At 36.8% G+C, this 20,423-nt stretch overlaps 1 protein-coding gene across 3 annotated transcripts in view; it reads right to left on the bottom strand.

Moving 5' to 3' along the window:
• Nucleotides 1-20,423, bottom strand: part of LOC127428075 (chemokine-like protein TAFA-1) — a 240,047-nt gene that overhangs the window by 23,418 nt on the left and 196,206 nt on the right. The gene's annotated exons all lie outside the window — the stretch shown is intronic.

Here is a 20,423-nt window from a genome sequence, read left to right on the forward strand (position 1 = left end):
TGGGCAATTAAGATTATTAACAAACGGAGTCACGTGACGCTATGCGAGTGGAAGCAGCCTAGTGGCGTTCTCCACTACACTTTGCTACAATTATTCTTTCAATCAACATTACTCGGTGAGAACTGATTTAGTTTCGATTGTTAAACTGCACAGGGAGTGTAAGATGTCGAAGAATTCGAAATCATCAGCCTGCGGGGACATTAAAAAGCGTTTAAGGTCACATACGTCTGACGCCTCTCAAGAGCAAGATGGTGGGGGTCTGGTTGGGAATGACAGCGCGTCTCGACTGACATGGAGGGCCTTGAGTAAATACGTTGAACGATCACATTTATGGAGGCAAAACTTTCCGCCCTGATCACAAGAATGGACAAGGCTGAAAAGTGAATCGAGTCTCTGGAAGCAGCCGGAAAAGAGCTGCAGACTAACCCACCGGCCACAAAAACTGATATGGATCAGGTGTGGGATAAATGAGAGGATATGGAAAATCGAAGCAGATGTAATAATGTTTGTTTTGTTGGAATCCCGGAGGGAAAGTAAGGTCAAGATATGGTAAAGTTCCTGGATGGGCTTTTTCTGAATTTATTCGACACAGCGGGCCGTCATCTGGAGATAGAGTGCGCACACAGAGCTCTTGGTCGGCTTCCCAGAGCGGGTGACATACCCCGATCCATTCTAGTAAGCTTCTTGCGGTCGGCAGACAGAGACTCAGTTTTATGTGTGGCTAGGAATAAAGGCAACATTAAAACATTATGGTTTTCCCGGACTTTGCAAGTGTTACACAAGCAAAACGGGAGAGATTCAAAGAGTGTAAGAAATTACTTCACGCACAGGATGTGAGCTTCACTTTGCTTTTCCCGGCTAAACTGATAATTGATGCCAAGGATGGACATAAGACTTTCACATGCCCATGAGAAGCTATGGCCTTCATTAACTCAATGGAGTGAGTGGGTGGCTTTGCCAGTGCAGAATCAGCGGTATGGACTACACATAGTGCATTTTGCTGATACGGTCTGAGAGGGTTTGTTATGCGGTTGGTTGCCCACTGTCTGTCTCTCTCTATCTACTTTTCTTTTTTTTTTCCTTTATTGGCTTATTGTTCATTTTGTGGGTTTGATGTTGTTATTTACTTGGGCCTATTTCATTGAAAAATGTCATGTGCAGTTCAATTGAGTGGTGTATGTTAAAAAACAAAACAAAAATAAAAACACCGGAATGAAGTACTCTTGTAGCAATGGTGTCAGGGAGGGTCTCGTGTGCGTGCATGGACCGTCGGATTTCCGGGGGATGGACACCAACTGGGACTGTTATACGCAAAGTTGAAGCAGATTTTTTTCTGTTCTGTTGAAACAGAAATAGTGTTCCTTCAAGAAATGCACCTTTCTGCACAGGAAGCTGAAAAACATGGGGTAGAGCATGGGGTGGGCGTGTGTAAGTGCATTTTTTTCTGTTCTGTGGGTTATTAAGGATTTTATGGTTACATCAATGTTGAATCGTGGTCTATAAAATGTAGTCTTGGGTACACAATTTTTCTTTGCATGTCAAAATATCACACTTTAATATAGGTAAAATATTTCTCTCCACGTGGAATGTTAATGGGCTGGGGCACTCTACAAAAGAAAGAAGGTTATATCTTTCCTTAAGCATAAAAAAATATATATTATGATTTCTTCAAGAAATGCACTTTTCTGCACAGGAAGCAGAAAAACTTAGAGCATGGGGTGGGCATGTGTTTTGCAGTGCTGGTTCAAGTAAAAGCAGGGGAGTCATCACATTGATAACTAAGCATTTACAATTTAATTGTCTCAAACAGTTTAAAGATAATTTAGGAAGAGCCATTATTATTTTGGCTGAAATACAGGGGCAAAATCTTATTTTGGCTAATATTTATGCACTCAATGCTGATGATCAGAACTTTTTACAGATCTTGAAGGAAAGTTACAAGCTGCTGGGATCCTCAGTAATATGGTTTTGGGTGGAGTCTTCATTTTTTCATTTTAGTGTGTAGACCCTTTAGGGCAATGTTGACACTACAGAGGATGTGGAAAAATCTTGTTCTTACAGACATTTAGAGACTTCTGAATCCATCTGGGAGGGACTAAACCTTTTTTTTATCAGTTCATAAGATTTACTCTTGAATAGATTTTTTTTTTAATATCTACTGTAAGTCACTTATTCCATTTGCAACTGATTTTTCAATTGGGAACATTTTAGTTTCATATCATGCTTTGGTGTGTTTAGAGATGATGCCACATATAGAGAAAAGGAAATCATGTAAATGGTGCTTTAATACACCCCTTCTTTTGGACCCAGCATTTCAAAAAACGTTAAAGACAGAAGTTAATGTTTTTGTGGAGGCCAATTGGTCCTCAGTGTCCTCTGTAGGCATGGCATGGGAGGTGCTTAAGGCAGTTCTTAAGGGGCAGATCATGCAATATGTCTCATTCATACAAAGATCAAAGCACAGGAATTCATGAAATTGGAAAAGAGTATTAAAAGTGCTGATATAGAGCTGAAGCGCCGAATTTCATCCAATGGTCTTAAAGAGTTGACTCAGCAAAAATATGGGTACAATACTTTTCTGTCACAGAAGGTAGAGTTTTGCTTATTCAGGGCAAGACAGTCATACTTTGAGTCGAGAGACAAGGCAGGGAAACCTCTGGCCAGATACATAAAACAGAGAGTTTTTTTCCCACCATTCCTTCAGTGAAGTCTTCTGTAGGCAATATATTTACTTCTTCCACAGATATTAATATGGCCTTTAAAGAATTCTATTTCAATCTTTATAGTTCCACTTCTTCATCTACCGATAAGGATATTAGCAACTACGTAGAGCCATTAGAACTTAAATTGATGAATAATCAAAAATACATTCTTGACTCAGATATTACTTTGGAGGAGCTTGTTGAGGTAATTAAAGCCTTGCCAACAGGTAAGGCACCAGGCCAGATGGTTTTGCTGCAGAATTGTTTAGATCTTAAGTCACAGAACTGGCTGAATTTATGTTAGAAATTTACACAGAGTCATCAAAGAAAGGTGAACTACCACCAACCGTGACACAAGCCCTGATCATTCTAATAAAAAAAAAAAAAAAAAAGATAAACACCCAAATGAATGTAAAAGTTATCATCCAATTTCCCTGATCCATTTAGATGTAAAAATATTGTCTAAAATTCTGGCTTATTGATTAAGCAGAGTAATTACATCTCTTATACATATACAGTTGAAGTTAGAAGTTTACATACACTTAGGATGAAGGAACTCATTTTTTTAACCACTCCACAGATTTAATATTAGCAAACTATAGTTTTGGCAAGTCGTTTAGGACATCTACTTTGTGCATGACATGAGTCATTTTTTCCAACAATTGTTTACAGACAGATTGTTTCACTTTTAATTGACTATATCACAATTACAGTGGGTCAGAAGTTTACATACACTAAGTTAACTGTGCCTTTAACCCTCTGGGGTCGACGGACACGATGGCGCGTCCTGCTAGATTTTTTTCCTCATAACAGCGGAAACAACTTAAAATACTCCATCATTTTTGGGCATACAGATAAGTGTAAGACATCATTAGAAACTATAAAGGGTTTACTCCCCCCTTTTCACCCAATTTGGAATGCCCAGTTCCCTTGTGGTCGCGTAGTGATTCGCGTCAATCCGGGTGGCGGAGGATGAATCCCAGTTGCCTCCGCGTCTGCGACCATCAACCCATGCATCTTATCACGTGGCTTGTTGAGCGCAGTGTCACGGAGACATAGCGCGTGTGGAGGCTTCACACCATCCACCGCGGCATCCGCGCTCAACTCACCACGTGCCCCACCGACAACTAACCACATTATAGCGACCACGAGGAGGTTACCCCATGTAACTCTCATGTGCATATATATATATACAGTATATATATATATATATATATATATATATATATATATATATACATGTATATATATATATATATATATATATATATATATATATATATATATATATATGTATAAGAGATGTAATTACTCTGCTTAATCAATAAAGTTTTATAATGAAATAAATTAAGTCTCCACACATTCATTTATTTCATTATAAAACTAAAATGTAATAAAAAATGTATTTTTATTTTTATTTTTTATTGTTGACTTGGACCACATAATAAAGAAAAGCTGCCAATAAGTGCCCAACATAGATGGGATCTCTTTCAATACTGTTTAAAATGCATCCCAGGGTGATACCTCAAGAAGTTGGTTGAGAAAATGTCAAGAGTACATGTCTGCAAATTCTAGGCAAATGGTGACTACTTTGAAGATGCTAAAATATAACACAGTTTTGATTTATTTTGGATTTTGTTTAGTCACAACATAATTCCCATAATTCCATTAATGTTATTCCATAGTTTTGACTATTATACTTAAATGTGAAAAAAAAAAAGAAAAAAAAAATATATATATATATATATATATATATATATATAATAATGAATAAGTGTTTCAAAACTTTTGCAAATTGTTTTGTATGAATGAGTGATCAGGACGGTTTTTACATTTTGTAGCAAAAACTCTAGGCTACAAGATCCAGTTCTCAAAAGTATTGTGAACAAATGTTTAGTATTTGTTATATGGCCTTATTTCTGTGACTTAAAATACAAACATGTACATACATGTTGCTCACATATTATTGTAGCCCAGTTTGTGCTGAATACAGTGTTATCAGACTTTAGCCATTAATATTTTTTTAAGCAACTGAAAAAAGAACAAATGTCATGGCATGTCAAAACTTCTCCAGGGCCCAAAACACCCTCAGACCCCAGAGGGTTAAGCAGCTTGGAAAATTCCAGAAAATGATGTCAAGCCTTTAGACAATTAGCCAATTAGCTTCTGATAGGAGGTGTACTGAATTGGAGGTGTACCTGTGGAAGTATTTTAAGGCCTACCATCAAACTCAGGTCCTCTTTGCTTGACATCATGGGAAAATCAAAATAAATCAGCCAAGACCTCAGAAAAAAAGTTGTGGACCTCCACAAGTCTGGTTCATCCTTGGGAGCAATTTCTAAACGCCTGAAGGTACCACGTTTACCTACAAACAATAGTACGCAAGTATAAACACCATGGTATCACGCAGCCATCATACCACTCAGGAAGGAAGTGCATTCTGTTTCCTAAAGATGAACGTAGTTTGGTGCGAAAAGTGCAAATCAATCCCAGAACAACAGCAAAGGACCTTGTGAAGATGCTGGAGGAAACAGGTAGACATGTATCTATATCTATATCCACAGTAAAACAAGACTTATATCGACATAACCTGAAAGGCTGCTCAGCAAGGAAGAAGCCACTGCTCCAAAACCGCCATAAAAAAGCCAGAATACAGTTTGCAAGTGCACATGGGGACAAAGATCTTACTTTTTGGAGAAATGTCCTCTGGTCTAATGAAACAAAAATTGAACTGTTTGGCCATAATGACCATCGTTATGTTTGGAGGAGAAAGGGTGAGGCTTGCAAGCTGAAGAACACCATCCCAACCGTGAAGCATGGGGGTGGCAGCATCATATTGTGGGGGTGCTTTGCTGCAGGAGGGACTGGTGCACTTCACAAAATAGATGGCATCATGAGGAAGGAAAATTATGTTGATATATTGAAGCAACATCTCAAGACATCAGCCAGGAAGTTAAAGCTCGGTCGCAAATGGGTCTTCCAAATGGACATTCCAAATGACCCCAAGCTATGGCTGCCCCCTGACAGTCGACCAAAGGTTAGTCGATGAGAAAAGTCTTGGTCCACTAAGTTTTGACTGGTCGGTTGGTCGCAGAAAAAACTTCACATAAAAACGATGAACACCGGTATTATTGCTGGTTGGATGCTAGGTGGTACTAAGGGGTAATTTTCATTAAGCAGGGTTAGGGTTAAGCCTACACAATAAAGCAAGACACCTTGATTTCAAACTCAGAACTTTATTTTTCATTTATTTTAACTAAAAATTCAAATGAAACTGGAAAAAAATAAAAATAAGGACAATTAAAATGTGTATTGTTCAACTTTTTGAAAGATGGTTTTACAACAGTTGTCAACATCTCTCTGGCAAAGAACCTACTTCATCTGTGCATTCTCAACTGGTCGGGTATTTCATTATCCGGGAAAATACATCATGTGTTTGAATAAATTTGTTTTGTTCCCTCTTTCACGATATATATATAAATATATATATATATATATATATATATATATATATATATATATATATATATATATACAGTTGCAATCGAAATTATTCAACCCCCCCAAGACAGTAAGGATTTACAAAGGTAAGCTTTTCTGATGACCCAGTATTTTTTAACTTTACATCTATATCAGTTGAGTGACACATTCAAAGTCATAGTGTGAATATATAACCTAATATTTCTAAATAGCAGTATTTTTTTAAAATACAGCCATGTCATAATTATTCAACCCCTACTGCATGTAGCTGTTTCTTAAATATGTAAGGCCACACAAGTAATTGTTTTTAAACTAAATTAAGTCATCAATCTGCAATGATTGATCCCTAATGTGCATTTCTCTCTATAAATTAACAAAATGTTCAGACAGTCTCCTTGCTGGTTTTTCCGACACATTCAGAATCATTACCATGTCGTTGCAGCTCGCTTCATATGTGCGCTTGTAAAATGTATATTTTAAAGGCTCATTATTACGGTTTAGTATTTCTGTGTTATGTAGAACAGTGTTAGCAATGTTACTTATAACATTATTTCTCAGCCCTGTAACTCAAACCATTTTCTGATGCCACCCCCCACCCCCCAAAAAAATACATTAGAGTAATTAAATTAATATCATAAACGTGCGACTAGTCGACTAATGGCTTAAATTAACTCCTACTAGTCGACTACGAAAATCTTTGATCGGGGGCAGCCCTAGCGCTAAGATTAAAGAATTCTGGTTAAGAGCCCAGAATTGTATCTGTGAGATTTTAGATATTTAAATTTCATTCTGCCCCAGACTATTAAAATAGGTGACAAATATACAAAAAGCTGGGTCCAAACTAGTGTAATGATTGGCAGACAAATAATTCTTAGAGGATGGAAATCACTTGGTGCTCTCTCATTTCAAGAATGGTTCACTGAATTGGGAAGGGTGGCGGCACTTGAAAAGATGACACAAACAGCTTGGCAGATTAGATGCATATGGTAAGAAATGGGATAAATACATGACCTTTCTGGAAGGCTCTAGGTGAGGGCCATGTGGAGAGAAACCCTTTCTCTCTCTCTCTCTCTCTCTCTCTCTCTCTCTCTCCGTGTTATATGTGCATACTCAGGCTTGGACCACGGGAATGTTTGTTGGGGCGGGTTTGGGGATTGGGAGGGGGATAGGGAATTAATGGGGGTTAAGAAGGATAATGGTTGACTCTGTGCATGTATATTTTGCTTTATTCTGTGTTATGTTTGAGAATCAACAAATACAAATGTTAATCTGAAAAAGATTATTAATAAACTTGATCATCAATTAAATCTAAATTACTTGAGATGGGGGATCACACCTACATCCAAATGGTCATTATTCTACAAAGAACAGAACACAACTCTCTAGATGTGGAATTTAAGCTGTTTTATCTTCTGGATTGAGACTGTACTAAATACATTTTGTTTGTGTGTCACTGGTTGTCATAGACCACATGTAATCTGGATAATGTAAACTAAAATATTATGTTACTGATAACATTTTTAGCTGTGTTATTTGTGGTCAGTACCAGATAATGTTTCAGAAGTAGTCTACTCAACACTTCGTGTAATTTCAATCAAGCCCTAGAGACGTCTTTTTTCAAACAATGAGTGAGTAGCTCCTTTAATCTATGTTGCTTTATAAAAACCTATTTTGCAAAAGAATGAGTTGAGATAAATAGGTTTATATTGCATAGCAATGTGTTTTATGCAAGTTCAGTCGACTACATGCTGCAAAAAAAAAAATTCAAAGAGAAACTCTGCTTGCGGGTACACTTCTGCAGTGTCAATACTGTAACCTGTTCTACTGTATTTTATAACATATCTTACCATGATATTACATTAAACTGAAAAGGTCATTCACTTTATTTTCCTGAATAACATTTGCAAATAATGTGAAAAAAAAAAAAAAGAAAAAAATAATAATAATAATAATAATCAGCAGGGGTTTTAAACGTGTATATGTGTGTGTAAGTGTCAGGATGCATTCATTGCTACACAGCACAGAGGGAGGAGAAAGAGAAGAGGAAATGTGGCAACAGAAAGTGAGGCTGCTACATGTCAGTGTATTTTCTCTCTATGCAATGTACTATCAAAAATATTTCACACAGATCCGAAGTGCCTTGCATTTCAAACAAACACACTGACATCACAGTGGGGCATCATTTCAATAGCCACATTTCAAAATAAAACACAGAATAAAGGTATGAAATGAAAAGAGTTTCAGAGGGTTATTTCTGCTGCACTGACCAAATATAAATATACAGGTTTAAGAAATCACAGGATTTAAAATCCTTTAACCACCGACAATCCTCTAGCTACTGGTGTACGCATTCAGCAACCGACTTGGAAAAATAAAATGTTTAAATCCATCTACTGTATCTCAAATCCAGTGAACATCTCAAATCCATTTTAAATTTAAGAAGCAAGTTTTCCATACTGCTCACTCTTGTATTCCATTTTTCCTTTTTGTTCAGATAAATCATTTAAGAAAGACAATCAGACAGACAGACAGATAGATAGATGTCCTAATCGCCACAGCAGAGACCCCAACATGGCTGTGCTATCTGTCCCATAATTCCTCTCTTTCATGTGCAGTGCACACACTACCACAAGGTTCATTAAACACTAAACTCCCTCTGATATTATCAGGATAGAGAGTGATCACTGAAGAATCTTTCTTTTCCTTTACCTGCCACTTCTGTACAGCTAAGTTTTACTGTGTATCATCTTAATCACAAAGCAATTAGCAGTTGGCAGAGGTGAACAGGAGGGGGTGTATCAGGCATGTGCTGTGGGCTTTGAGACTGGGCAAGCATCAAAGATTTTTAATACACATTATTAAACGCTGAGCCCAAAACACATTATACGGGTGAGTGTAATGTCACGGAAATGTTATTGACGTAAATTGTTGCCTTAGAACCCACCAGTCAATGGAACAATTGTCACAGTGGTGAACTTCATGACCAAATTGTTTTTAATTCAGGACAGTAATATTGTTCATATCACACAAATGAAAGATTGTCAAATATTGAGCCAAGCATGTTTATGTCCATTAAATCATACAATGAACCATAGTGCCAGAAGAGCTTGTTTTGTCATACAACAAAAAGAAAAAGAAAAGATTTCCAGTTAATGCACTAGTTTCAACATCATAGGCCTCACACACCACTCTTCCCACAGTTCAGAACCACTGGAATGGACAACAGCTATTAACTAATCTGACCACAAAAGACAACAATCTTAACCTGAATGCTTAAGGCTTTTTTTTTAATTTTTTTTATTTTTTTAAACAGACACTGCGCCATAACGTTAGAGCAATAAAACAAACAGAGCATAACACAAGAAGGACATGATTGCCAGATCACCACTTCATAGCCTCAGACAAACCAGAAACAAGGACCTAGTATCTATGACCTAGTATCAATAACACAGATATCCATTTAAGCCCTTAATAATGCATTAGTTAGGTGAACTTGAACATGTTGACACAAAACTAAAATCTAGCCAATCAGGTAGCGTGACTGAAGGAAGGAGCTTCTGATTGGCTTACTCATTTTGGTAAGCATGCTTACCTTGGTCATTTTTAGTAGCGGGCGTGATTCAATTTAAATGAACATACAATGTTGAATGAAAGGGCGGTAAACAATGGAATCAGAGAAAACATAACATAAAGTGCTTATACCTGAGGGTGGTGCCAAAGCGAATAAATTAATTGATGAATAAATTAATGAATAAATTAACTGTCTGTGCTGCTCAACTGAGATGAAAGATGACGAATTTGGACGAAAACAGTAGTTTACATTAACAATTATATTTAAATATTTCATAGTGTAATTTTTCTTTTCACCCTTCTGTTAAGTAAGCACTGCTTACATTGCTTATATGGACGGCAAGTCCCTGGGGTGTATCCATACTCATTCTAAGTTTAACATACAGTACATGGTGAAATTGTTTTGCAGGAAGTAGGATGCACACCCAGTGAGTTGACATTAAATACTTCTGGAAAGTTGACAGTTCTGATAGTCCTGTGGTATGGCATGCTACAGTATACTATTGTAGACAGCGTTTTGCTAATTAATAATTGTATAAATAACATGCATGCAACATTTAATATAATTTATGACATCATATTAATTGGGAGACTACATGTAATATTTGTACTTTTAAAAATTCATTTGTCACACCAAAGGATCTTTGAAAATAAACTAGTGAAGTCAAAAAGGTGATTAAAATGGTGAAACACTTTCACCATTTCAGCGAAAACCAAAATTGATTATGTGAACACGATTACCTCCTGGTTCCAAGGCGGGTTTTATCAGTCGTGCCACAGGAAAAAGTACCGGTAAACACTTTTGAATTGATGCAAAGATGTCTGATGGAACATGCTGCTTGTCAGTAAATTTGGCAGAATGAGATCAATTTCAAGGTATTGGAACATTTGGTAGAAACACGTTGACTTTCTGAGTTGTCATGTTGCTGCGGTAGTGCTGTGACAACGGTTTACCATGCAACCATACAACCAACCCTCATTTAGGTTTTAAGATTTTTAAAATGTACATTGTTGCAATATACCAGCAAGGGATGCAGTATCAGTTTTATCATAATTCAAAATGTGGGCATGTTTCATGGAAACACATAAATAGTCAAACTTCGTATTTGGCAAAACTGTGAAAAATAGATCATAAATGTAGAGTGACATTGCTCTACACAAAATGTCACAATCCTTTTGAGAGACGATATTGCACAGGTGGTTTGCCACAGGGTGCTTGTTCTCAAATTTAATGTTCCTGAGCCCAGAGAGTGAGAGGAACCCACAAGCCTCTTTTTCATTACCAGTCTGCGAAGGATTTATATTCAGACACTCTAAATGTTGAAGCCATTCGAAATTGAAAATAGTGAAGTAATACCTGCAAAACACAAAATAAATAAATAAATAAATAAAAAATCAATTCCATGGAACAGAGGAATGATGGTGGCACAGAAGCTTAGATTAAAACTCTGGCTTAACAGCGGGCATGAAATGTGAGTCTTATAATTTGCGGAGAAAATTTAATAATTTACTACACATTTGCTGTGCATTTATCTAAATTTGCATGAAGTACAATACACATGCATAAAGAGTGCTGTTTAAAATTGGTGATGCACAATGTCGAAATTCAAATAATATACAATTTTAAGATAATTAAAAATTATTTTCTCCTATGCACATTTCTAAATATAAGTAAAAGTGCAGTCACACTAGACTTATTTAAATCAATTATGATTTAAATATTATTTCGAACCCTGAAATCTATACAGACAACAGGATATGATGTCACTCTCTAGGGCTTCTGTTTTTATTAAATATTAATATAATTAACAAATAATAAAAAACTCAAAATGTACTAAAAAAAAAAAATATTTGCTCTGTTCCTTGCAAACAGTAACACTTTATTTTACAATACTGTTCTACATTTACGTACTATATAATTACAACAACTACAGTAATAACTAGGTACTAACCATAAACCTTACCCCAACCTTAACCCATATTAAGTACATGTAGTGATCTAGTTTTTCTTAGTACTTTCTTGGGTAAGTACACTGTAAGTATACTGAAAGTCACATACTGTAAGTGCAACCATGCAAACCATACAGTTTTGAAGAAGTTTGTATTCTTTCTGTATGCTGAGGTCAATCCATGACGTGGTCAAATGTCTTCTTGTTATACGAATTCACAGGTCAGAGTTCCTCAAACTTGAACTTTGTTACACAGCCAAAGACAAAAATTCTTTGCATGTGCTTGCGTTCCCACTTTTTCGTATTGAAATGCATATGAATAAAAGTGAATTGACCACAAAGTATAGTCTGACTTCACCTTTATATCAATTAGTGCTGTTCTAATTTGTTCCATAATTCAAGTTTTTGTTGTTTGTTCCGAGTTTTGTGATTTTAAGATTTTTACTTCCTCTGTTTTACAGTGTAGCACACTGAAAATATATTTAGCTTTATCTATGAAAACTAAGTTTCCACACTGGAATAAACACAAAGTGTTTTACTTTCACACAAAATTCCAAAACAGTCCAGAACAAACTTTCGGCATTTACTGGCGGTCTCCAAATCTGTGGACACAGCAGAGTCAAAGTGAGACAAATGGTCTGATGTCTGCCGCAACAGCTTTTGACCCATCTGACAGATGGGTTGCTCTCTCTTTCCATCTCAAACTTGGCGAGCAAGAGAGAGTTCACAAGAGAGGACACCGGGTCAGTGCTCACGCTCCGGGACTTTTATCTGTTTGGATCCACGCCAGACCCTATTCAGATGACCTTCACAGCCCAAAGACAGGCCGAGCCTTGATCCTTCTATGTTCCCCCCGGCCACAAGCCCTCTTCTGGGTTCTCCCAGCAATCACAAAATCACAACTACAGCAACTTTACTGCCATCCTAGCCACAGCAGGGTAGTGTTTCCTCCCAGGAGAGGGCAAGAAAAAGTGAATTAGTGGAGCAGAGCAGTACCCCTTTAGGGCAAGGCCCTCACTTCCCTGGTCATCAGTCTTCTTAGAGCTACTGCCATGGAGGAATTGTAGGCAGTGTTTTCATAAACTGGACATATTCTGTATTTACTGAATTTTTAAAACATTGACGGATAATTCAAATTGCTTTCCATCATTTTCAGAGATCAGGTCTATTGCTTTTTCCTACCTTATAAATCTTCCCACAGTTAAGGATCCTAATAATGATTTGAAGTGAAGAATAGGAGGGACAAAAGTTTAAGCACTCAAGTGTACACAGACCAAGAAAGATATGTGGCTGAAGATTTGGGGAGAGAAACAAAAGTAGTTCAGTAGAATAATTAATGGAATGTTGTTCATTAAATCAGGTGACCAGAATGCAAGTGTCTGTTGTGATTTTCAAAATGCTGGGTCAGAATAAAAAGAAAAGGTAAAGAACACACAACACAGTGCATGGTAAGACTAAAAGAGCTCTTTCCACAGAAGTTCTTGTGATATCAGTCACATAAAAATACCAAGCATTATTACATTTTACTGACAGACAAAAGTAAAGCTTGAAAGAAATTGTACTACCCAGTGAGTAAAAGTAATGGACACAGATTATTACTATTGCAACCTTTGAGCGTATGTTGAGATTGACTCTTCCAGTTTTTTTTTTTTTTTTTTTTTTAATGGTTTTGCTTGGGTTTAGAGCAGAAAGGAGATCCTAAATCAGCATTAGTGTGATTAGGAGCAGGTGTGAACCTTGTGGCATGCTTGTAGATCTCTGATCCTAGCAGCATGCAGGTTGGCAGCACTGTCAGGTATCACAATGCTGCCCTTCACCAGGCTTTAAATAAATCAAGCTGTCAATTGGGCTGTTATTAACATCACACTATGCTGTCCGTCACTGAGGATGATGCAAAGGTGACACTCCAACACATATATACAGGGTCATCAGATGAAAAAAGTGTGACAAATACTTTATCTGACAGATATCTGTGCTTTGGAACATATTGTGGGAATATAATGAGAAATTCACACATGTTTGATAATGTCTGGTCAAATGATTATAGGGCAGTAGTTCCCGACCCTGTTCCTTCAGGCCCCCCAACTCTACACATTTTGGATATCTCCCTAATCAAACACACCTGAATAAACTCATCAGCTCGTTAGTGAAGACTCCAAGGCCTGAATTGGGTGTGTCAGAAAAGGGAGATATACAAAATGTGCAGTGTTGTGGGGCCTCCAGGAACAGGGTTGGGAACCACTGTTATAGGGCATGCTTAATGTACTGTTTATTGTTTCATTGTCGATGTTTAATGAAATTAAAATACTTTTCAATTTCTATATTTCTTAATAAAATTATTTTTACTCACAAAAGAGAGCCATGTGTATGAGCTAAATGTTAATGTGTAATTATTTTGTGTTGAATTGCACACTTTTATTTCCATTAATTATAGTAACATAATAAGTGCAACATAGACACTGTAATGTAAAGTGTTACTGAAAATACACCCAGATAATAATGGGAATATAGTGTTTTAGGTAAGTTTAGATTTTAGGCTTTGGTTTTGCATAAATGAAATGCAGCATCAAAGCACTTTTACCATTGTCATGAGGATCAATGTACTTAAATATTACATTTTTAAAATATTAAACAGTTAACAAACACTAAAAACAGATAGCACACCTGAGCCTGAAATTATCTACAAAACAATAAAACAATGTTTGAACGGAGTTTGTAAAAAAACAGTTCAGGCTGAATTATTTGCTTAAATGTAATACTTGGGTTTGGGAACAAGCAAAAACCAGAATATCTGAGGAATATCAATACAATGCCTCCTTGCAAAAACTGTAATTACAGCACCAGCAAGTGTCTACATTTTTCTGTAAATGATGTTGGAACACCTCTTTTCACCACATTTTCCCAACGCCACTCAATCGATCACTTCCAGCGGAGATTAAGAGCGCTAAGCAATTACACTTTAAATTCCCATGCTTTTCTTGCAGGTGTTAATTCACAGCACTGGGGTCTGGATCGATACATCACTGCAGATAATGCCGATCCCCTCTGGCCCCTCCCCCTGCTGTCCTGCTCTTCTTCAAAGTGAAGAATTAACTCGATCTGTAAATCCGCTCCAGTTCCCTATCTTGTTTTTGTCTTGTTCTGCACTCAAATGGCCACTTTTTTTCAACTGCACAGAGAAATGGTCTGTTAATGACCTGATTGATTAAATAAGGTCTTTTCTGGGCTCTTAGTGTTTTTCTTTTTTGCGTAGGCACAGGTAATGTTTGCAATAAAGGTCAGAGGTTGAGCTGAACAGCTCTAATGATCCTGGGTTGTAATTAGCATGTAACCGGAGATCGGGTCCCTGTCTGAGGGTTAGAGAAGGTGGACATCAGAAAGGGATGGAGTGCCTTTATGCGCTATTAGTGAGGTTTTTTTTACACAGAAGAAAATGTGTGGCTTGATTAGACATTCAAAGAGCAGCGTGAGGCCTCTCAATCACGACCCTGTCAAAGCTCTCCCCTTTTAATGAATAGACCTCAGAGTCCTCAGACTTTGCTCGAAAGGGGCTTGACTCTGTGTGTGTGTGTGTGTGTGTGTGTGTGTGTGTGTGCACTTCTTAATGGAACACTTGCCTTAGTTGTTGTGTTATGACAAGTGCATTGTTTGGCCGATTATGCTGACAAACTGTCGACAAACAAATGCAAAACACAATCTTTGAATATTTATGGATCCAGAAAATTCTCAACTCATAAATTCTGCTATGTTAAATAAAATACACTTCAACAGTTTTGATGCCTGCTGGTTATCTACTTAAGTTGAATTATTCTTGTCTGTTGTCAGGACCTATATGTTTGTTTCCTAGCAGAACACACTGCTTTGTGTTGAACAGATATTAGATCACAAACAACATTGAGGTTATGTACTGTAGATTTATACATAGTGGGAGTTTTTCATGAAACACTAGCATAATTAATTATTTTGAAAACTGTATTTAAAATCATTCTTAAACTCATTTAACTCATTGGAACAATTTACGAAAGAATGGATTTATGAGTGATTTATATAGAAATATTTTTTTCATGAAGGATGAACAGTGATTTCAATCAAACTCACTTTCACATATAAACACAGCTAACCATAACCTTCACCCTAGCCTTTCTTTAAAATCAGAGTTAAATTAATAAGACTTGTTTAAGCCCCTAAATCCAGAACAAAGATATATCATAAATCTAACCTCAAATTTTGATTGGATAATATAAACTATGGATCAACAAGGATGTTAATTCATGAACATGCCTCACTTTAGGGTTAATCACATCAAACTTGTACAACATAGAGTACAATGGGATACTGATTGAAATTTTTTTTTTTTTTTTTTTTTTTTTTTTTTAGTTAAACAAACAGAATGTTTAAGATTTTGAAAAATCGAATACAGAAGAGTAATGGGGTTCTGTTTCTGTGAGCGCGCCAAGCGCAACGCAGTGACTATACTATGCCTTGTCCAATTTTCGTGAGAGCGCTATTTAGGACTTTTCACACTGCACTTAACCCCGGGTTATCTTCATTCTAAACCCCGCTTTTAACCCAGGGTAAAGCAACGTTTCACACTTGAAATTTTGAAAGGGAGTTAGCACCGCTTTTTACCCCGGGTTATAAAACCCTGTTCCGAAGCAAATGCATCATGCATTTGCGGGGATAACCCTGTGTTGCGGTGCCAAAGGTATTCAGTGTGAAACGATGCAGTGTTAGAATGTTTTAGAAAGTTGTTAAGCAACAGACAACCAATCATATAAAGCCTCAGTACTTACCTCATTAAATATTCATACACTTTGTATCGTCGCTGAAACTGTCAGGCACTGTTTTCCATCTGAGGGAAACTGGTAAATTGTCAAACAGTGGTGGCAAGCATGATAACTGCCATGAAGAGACAGTATTCTGGGTTTTTGTGGCATATTTCAGAAGATGAATGACAAACATTTCCACAGAAGAGCAGAGCAGCTTCATTGACAAGTTACAGGTCTGCTGGGAGCTGTATTCATCCAATCATTGTTATCGACACCACAAATATGCAGATAAGAACATTAAACCAGGGTTTACAAATGCACAGTGTGAAACATCGGAACATGAATACCCAGGATTAATTATTAATCCATGGTAAAGTATGAACAGTGTGAAACATGAAACAGGATAACCCAGGATTCCATTTACCCGAAGTTTAGAATGACCTAGGGTTTACGATTTCAAGTGTGAAAAGCCCTATTCTAACACAAAGTGCTTGTGGACATGGGTGGGAGTGTTTGCATTGTCTGTAGGTGTATGCACACAGACTGTAGGTGTATTGTATGTTAATGAAGTGGCACAAAGTGCAATTTGCTATTTTCATGAGAAACAGGTCATTGAGCTAAGATGTTTGAGAAGCACGTCTAATCTCGGCGCAAAGTCTAAAACCAGTTCCTGCATTTGCAGTTTGAGGATTTCACTAGCAGATGACATTTAAGAATAATCAATCACTTTTAAAACCATGATTTGTTTATCATTAGATTTGTGTTAGCATAATGATAACAATAATAAAGTTTATTTTGTATAGGGCCTTCCCAAAGGTCAAGGACGCTGAACAGAAATCAAACATAAAACATTAAACAGAGAAACATTTTACAAATATACATAGCAAAACAATGAAAAATGAGAGAGCAGCAAGTTGTCCCGTAACACCGTAAAGACCGCAGGTGAGACAGGCTAATAGAAAACATACACTGTGATCCATAGACAGGATGAAACACAAAGTTACTCTGTAGTATTTCACCGCTAAACACCATAGCACTGAAACGATGGCAGACAAAATGAGAGAGTGTTCACAACAAGTATGTAGTTATTGCATGAAAGAAGACAAAAACTGTCCATATTTCTGTTCTTTGAATTCATTACATTTTACACTACCAAATTCTTATGAATGGACTGTCTTCATTTATACGAACGTTGCTTGACAGGGAAAGTAATATATAATAGGATGCAGATCAAACCGGAGAAAAAAACCTCCGAATTAACTTGCACTTGACCTATTCCATTAGTATTTTGCCTGCGCAATTTCGCCAACCCACTTGCACCTAAACTTTGTGCACGTTTGCATGAAAATATCAAAACTTCATGGCCATGCCCACTGACTTTGCATTTAGGGCTTAGCACTCTTAAAATAGGGCCCATGATGTAAAATGAATAAATCTTTACTACTTCTAGATCACTAATCAAAGGTAAGCAAATCTGCCCACTAGACATTGACCTTTAAACATGCAAAAAAAGGCCAGATGCTTTTTGAAATTCTCAGATCGTGGTGGGAAAAAAGAATCATCAGATTTTTTGCAAACTTGTGGAGTCTATACCCACCATAGTGACATTAAAGCAAAAGGTGGACATACCAAATACTAAGAAATTCTGCATTTTTTATTTTTTATTCAACATTTTATTAAAATTGTTATGTGGACCATTTGTAATGACAAATTCTGCATTAAATTAGAAAAATGCAAAACAGACTTAGGAACTCATTGTATAAGAATGCTTTATTACAGAAAGTATGACACAGCTTTATATATCACAAAAAAAGGTTTGGAGACAGAGAGAGAAAAAGCAAAGAAGTGGAAAAATGACAGAGGAGAGGTCATGTTTATTGGTGCAGAGTTGCCCTAAACCTGACCTGTCCTCTCTGCGGGCACCTGACACACAGGTAGAGCTGTTTCAGAGTTCTGCTGCACTGGTGCTCGGAGAAGTATGTGCTTATGGATTCTGACAGTTCCGTCCATGCAGGGTGCCACTGATGCTCATTATTACAGACTTTCTTTGGAAGCCTAGCAGTCACAATTCTGCCACTGCCCTAGATGAGCTCTGAATGTTGTTAAAACATCGTCATTAAGGTGAGAAGCGAATGACACCATAGATATGCAATTAATCTTCAAAACTGGGGCAGAGTTTAATTGCAAACAAACAGACAGAATATGCAAATGCGGGAGATGCAGTACTTATGAAGTTACACATAACGGTAATTAAAATGCTTGCATCCCACATTGCCTTGCTGGTTTTTCATGGTGCTGTGTGTCACCTCTCCTGATTGGTTCTGGGCATGAAGCTTTGCAATCTTATGCCATATTTTTGTAGAAGCATACACACTTAATCTTGTGATCATTGTTTTTTTTTTAAACAGGAGTGTTGATCAACTATGCTTATGAAGTCATTTTACACTTTTGAAGTGATCTTGTGTGTGTGTGTTCCACGGGGCTTCTTTCAAATACACCATGACAACCTGTCATGCTCTGCATTACAGCCACTAGCAAAACAGAAGGGCTCGTTCCACATCAGCGCTGGTTAGTGGAAAGAATGTGTGTGTGTGTGTATGTGTAAGTGCGTGTACTAATTACTAAGGGAGAGAGTAATAAGGAAAAACATCATGAAAATGGAAAGAATGGATATAAGAGAGGAAATGGCAGATGACTCAGAGGCGTCATGCCCATTCAAACTGAATACGCCCTCTGATGTTTGATTTTTGAGTACAACATCCAAATATAAATTTTATATTTGATAATTTTATAACTAGCAAAATGTCTACTTCTCCATACAATAAAAGTGCATTGTGATCACTGGCTAAGGTAAGTTTCAATTTTGCATGCCTTGTTAAAATTGTGTGATAGGTTTCTTTATCTAAAAGTAACATGACAGCATTTGTGAAGGCAGCTGACATTAAGGAAGTTGTTCTACATCATTCATGATTTCTGATTTAAATAAAAGCAATATTAAAAAAAAAAAAAAAAAAAAAAACATTGAAATGTATTATGGGCTCTAATGTGTTGAAACATAGCAATTAAGTAATGTTCAGAGGTACCTTTAGTCTTGCACTTTTTAGAGTTAATTAATTAATTAGTTAATCATTTGTTTATTTTATACATATAGTATTACAAAAGTTTTTTTTTTTTTTAGCACAGGCAGTTCTGGCTAGTTTTTCTGTACTTCTGACCTCTCTGCTGCACTAAATTGTGTATAAAGATTGGTTATTTAATCTCTCTGTGTGTAAACGCCGCCTTATGTATGTATTTGGTGAATAAGCCCAGCATTTGACATGTTAAAAAGGATGTTCTTTAGTAAGAGTCTTGTTGGGCCTGACATAACATGGTTCTCCTTATCAAAGCTTATAAACAATTCCTATGCTGGGATAATCTGAAAGAATACTCCCACTAGCTGTGCCACTATCTATCTCTGCACCCCCCTCCCCCCCCCTCCCCCCCACACACACACACACAAACATTTTAAGCCACATATCTCCCAACCCAATCATTCCTCAATCTAACACAAAGCTAGCTAATCTATGTGTCCACTTTCTGTTTTTATTTCAATACAGGATCGTTATACTTACTCATATTTTATTATTTGTTTACCATTCAGGTGAAGAGAGGGGGACATTTTTATTTTTTGTGAACATTAACAGGTGTTTTGCATCATAACTGTTTCTATATTGTGTATTTTAGCACAACTAGAACACTGTTTTAACCAATCAGCATCCAGGTCTGTAACTGTTAATTTTATCCACATTTTTCCTGACCAACAATTGGGCACTGCCATAATGATTCTGGTTGTCACTGGACTGTTTTCTGGTTCCAGTCTCCATAAAAAGCAACATAAATACTATTGAAACGAGCAATCAAGACAGAGAACAACAAATATTTTAAGTGTTAGTTGGAGTAAAAATGAGTTCAGG

Source organism: Myxocyprinus asiaticus, chromosome 37 (genome assembly GCF_019703515.2).
Source record: "Myxocyprinus asiaticus isolate MX2 ecotype Aquarium Trade chromosome 37, UBuf_Myxa_2, whole genome shotgun sequence".
Lineage (NCBI taxonomy): Eukaryota > Metazoa > Chordata > Actinopteri > Cypriniformes > Catostomidae > Myxocyprinus > Myxocyprinus asiaticus.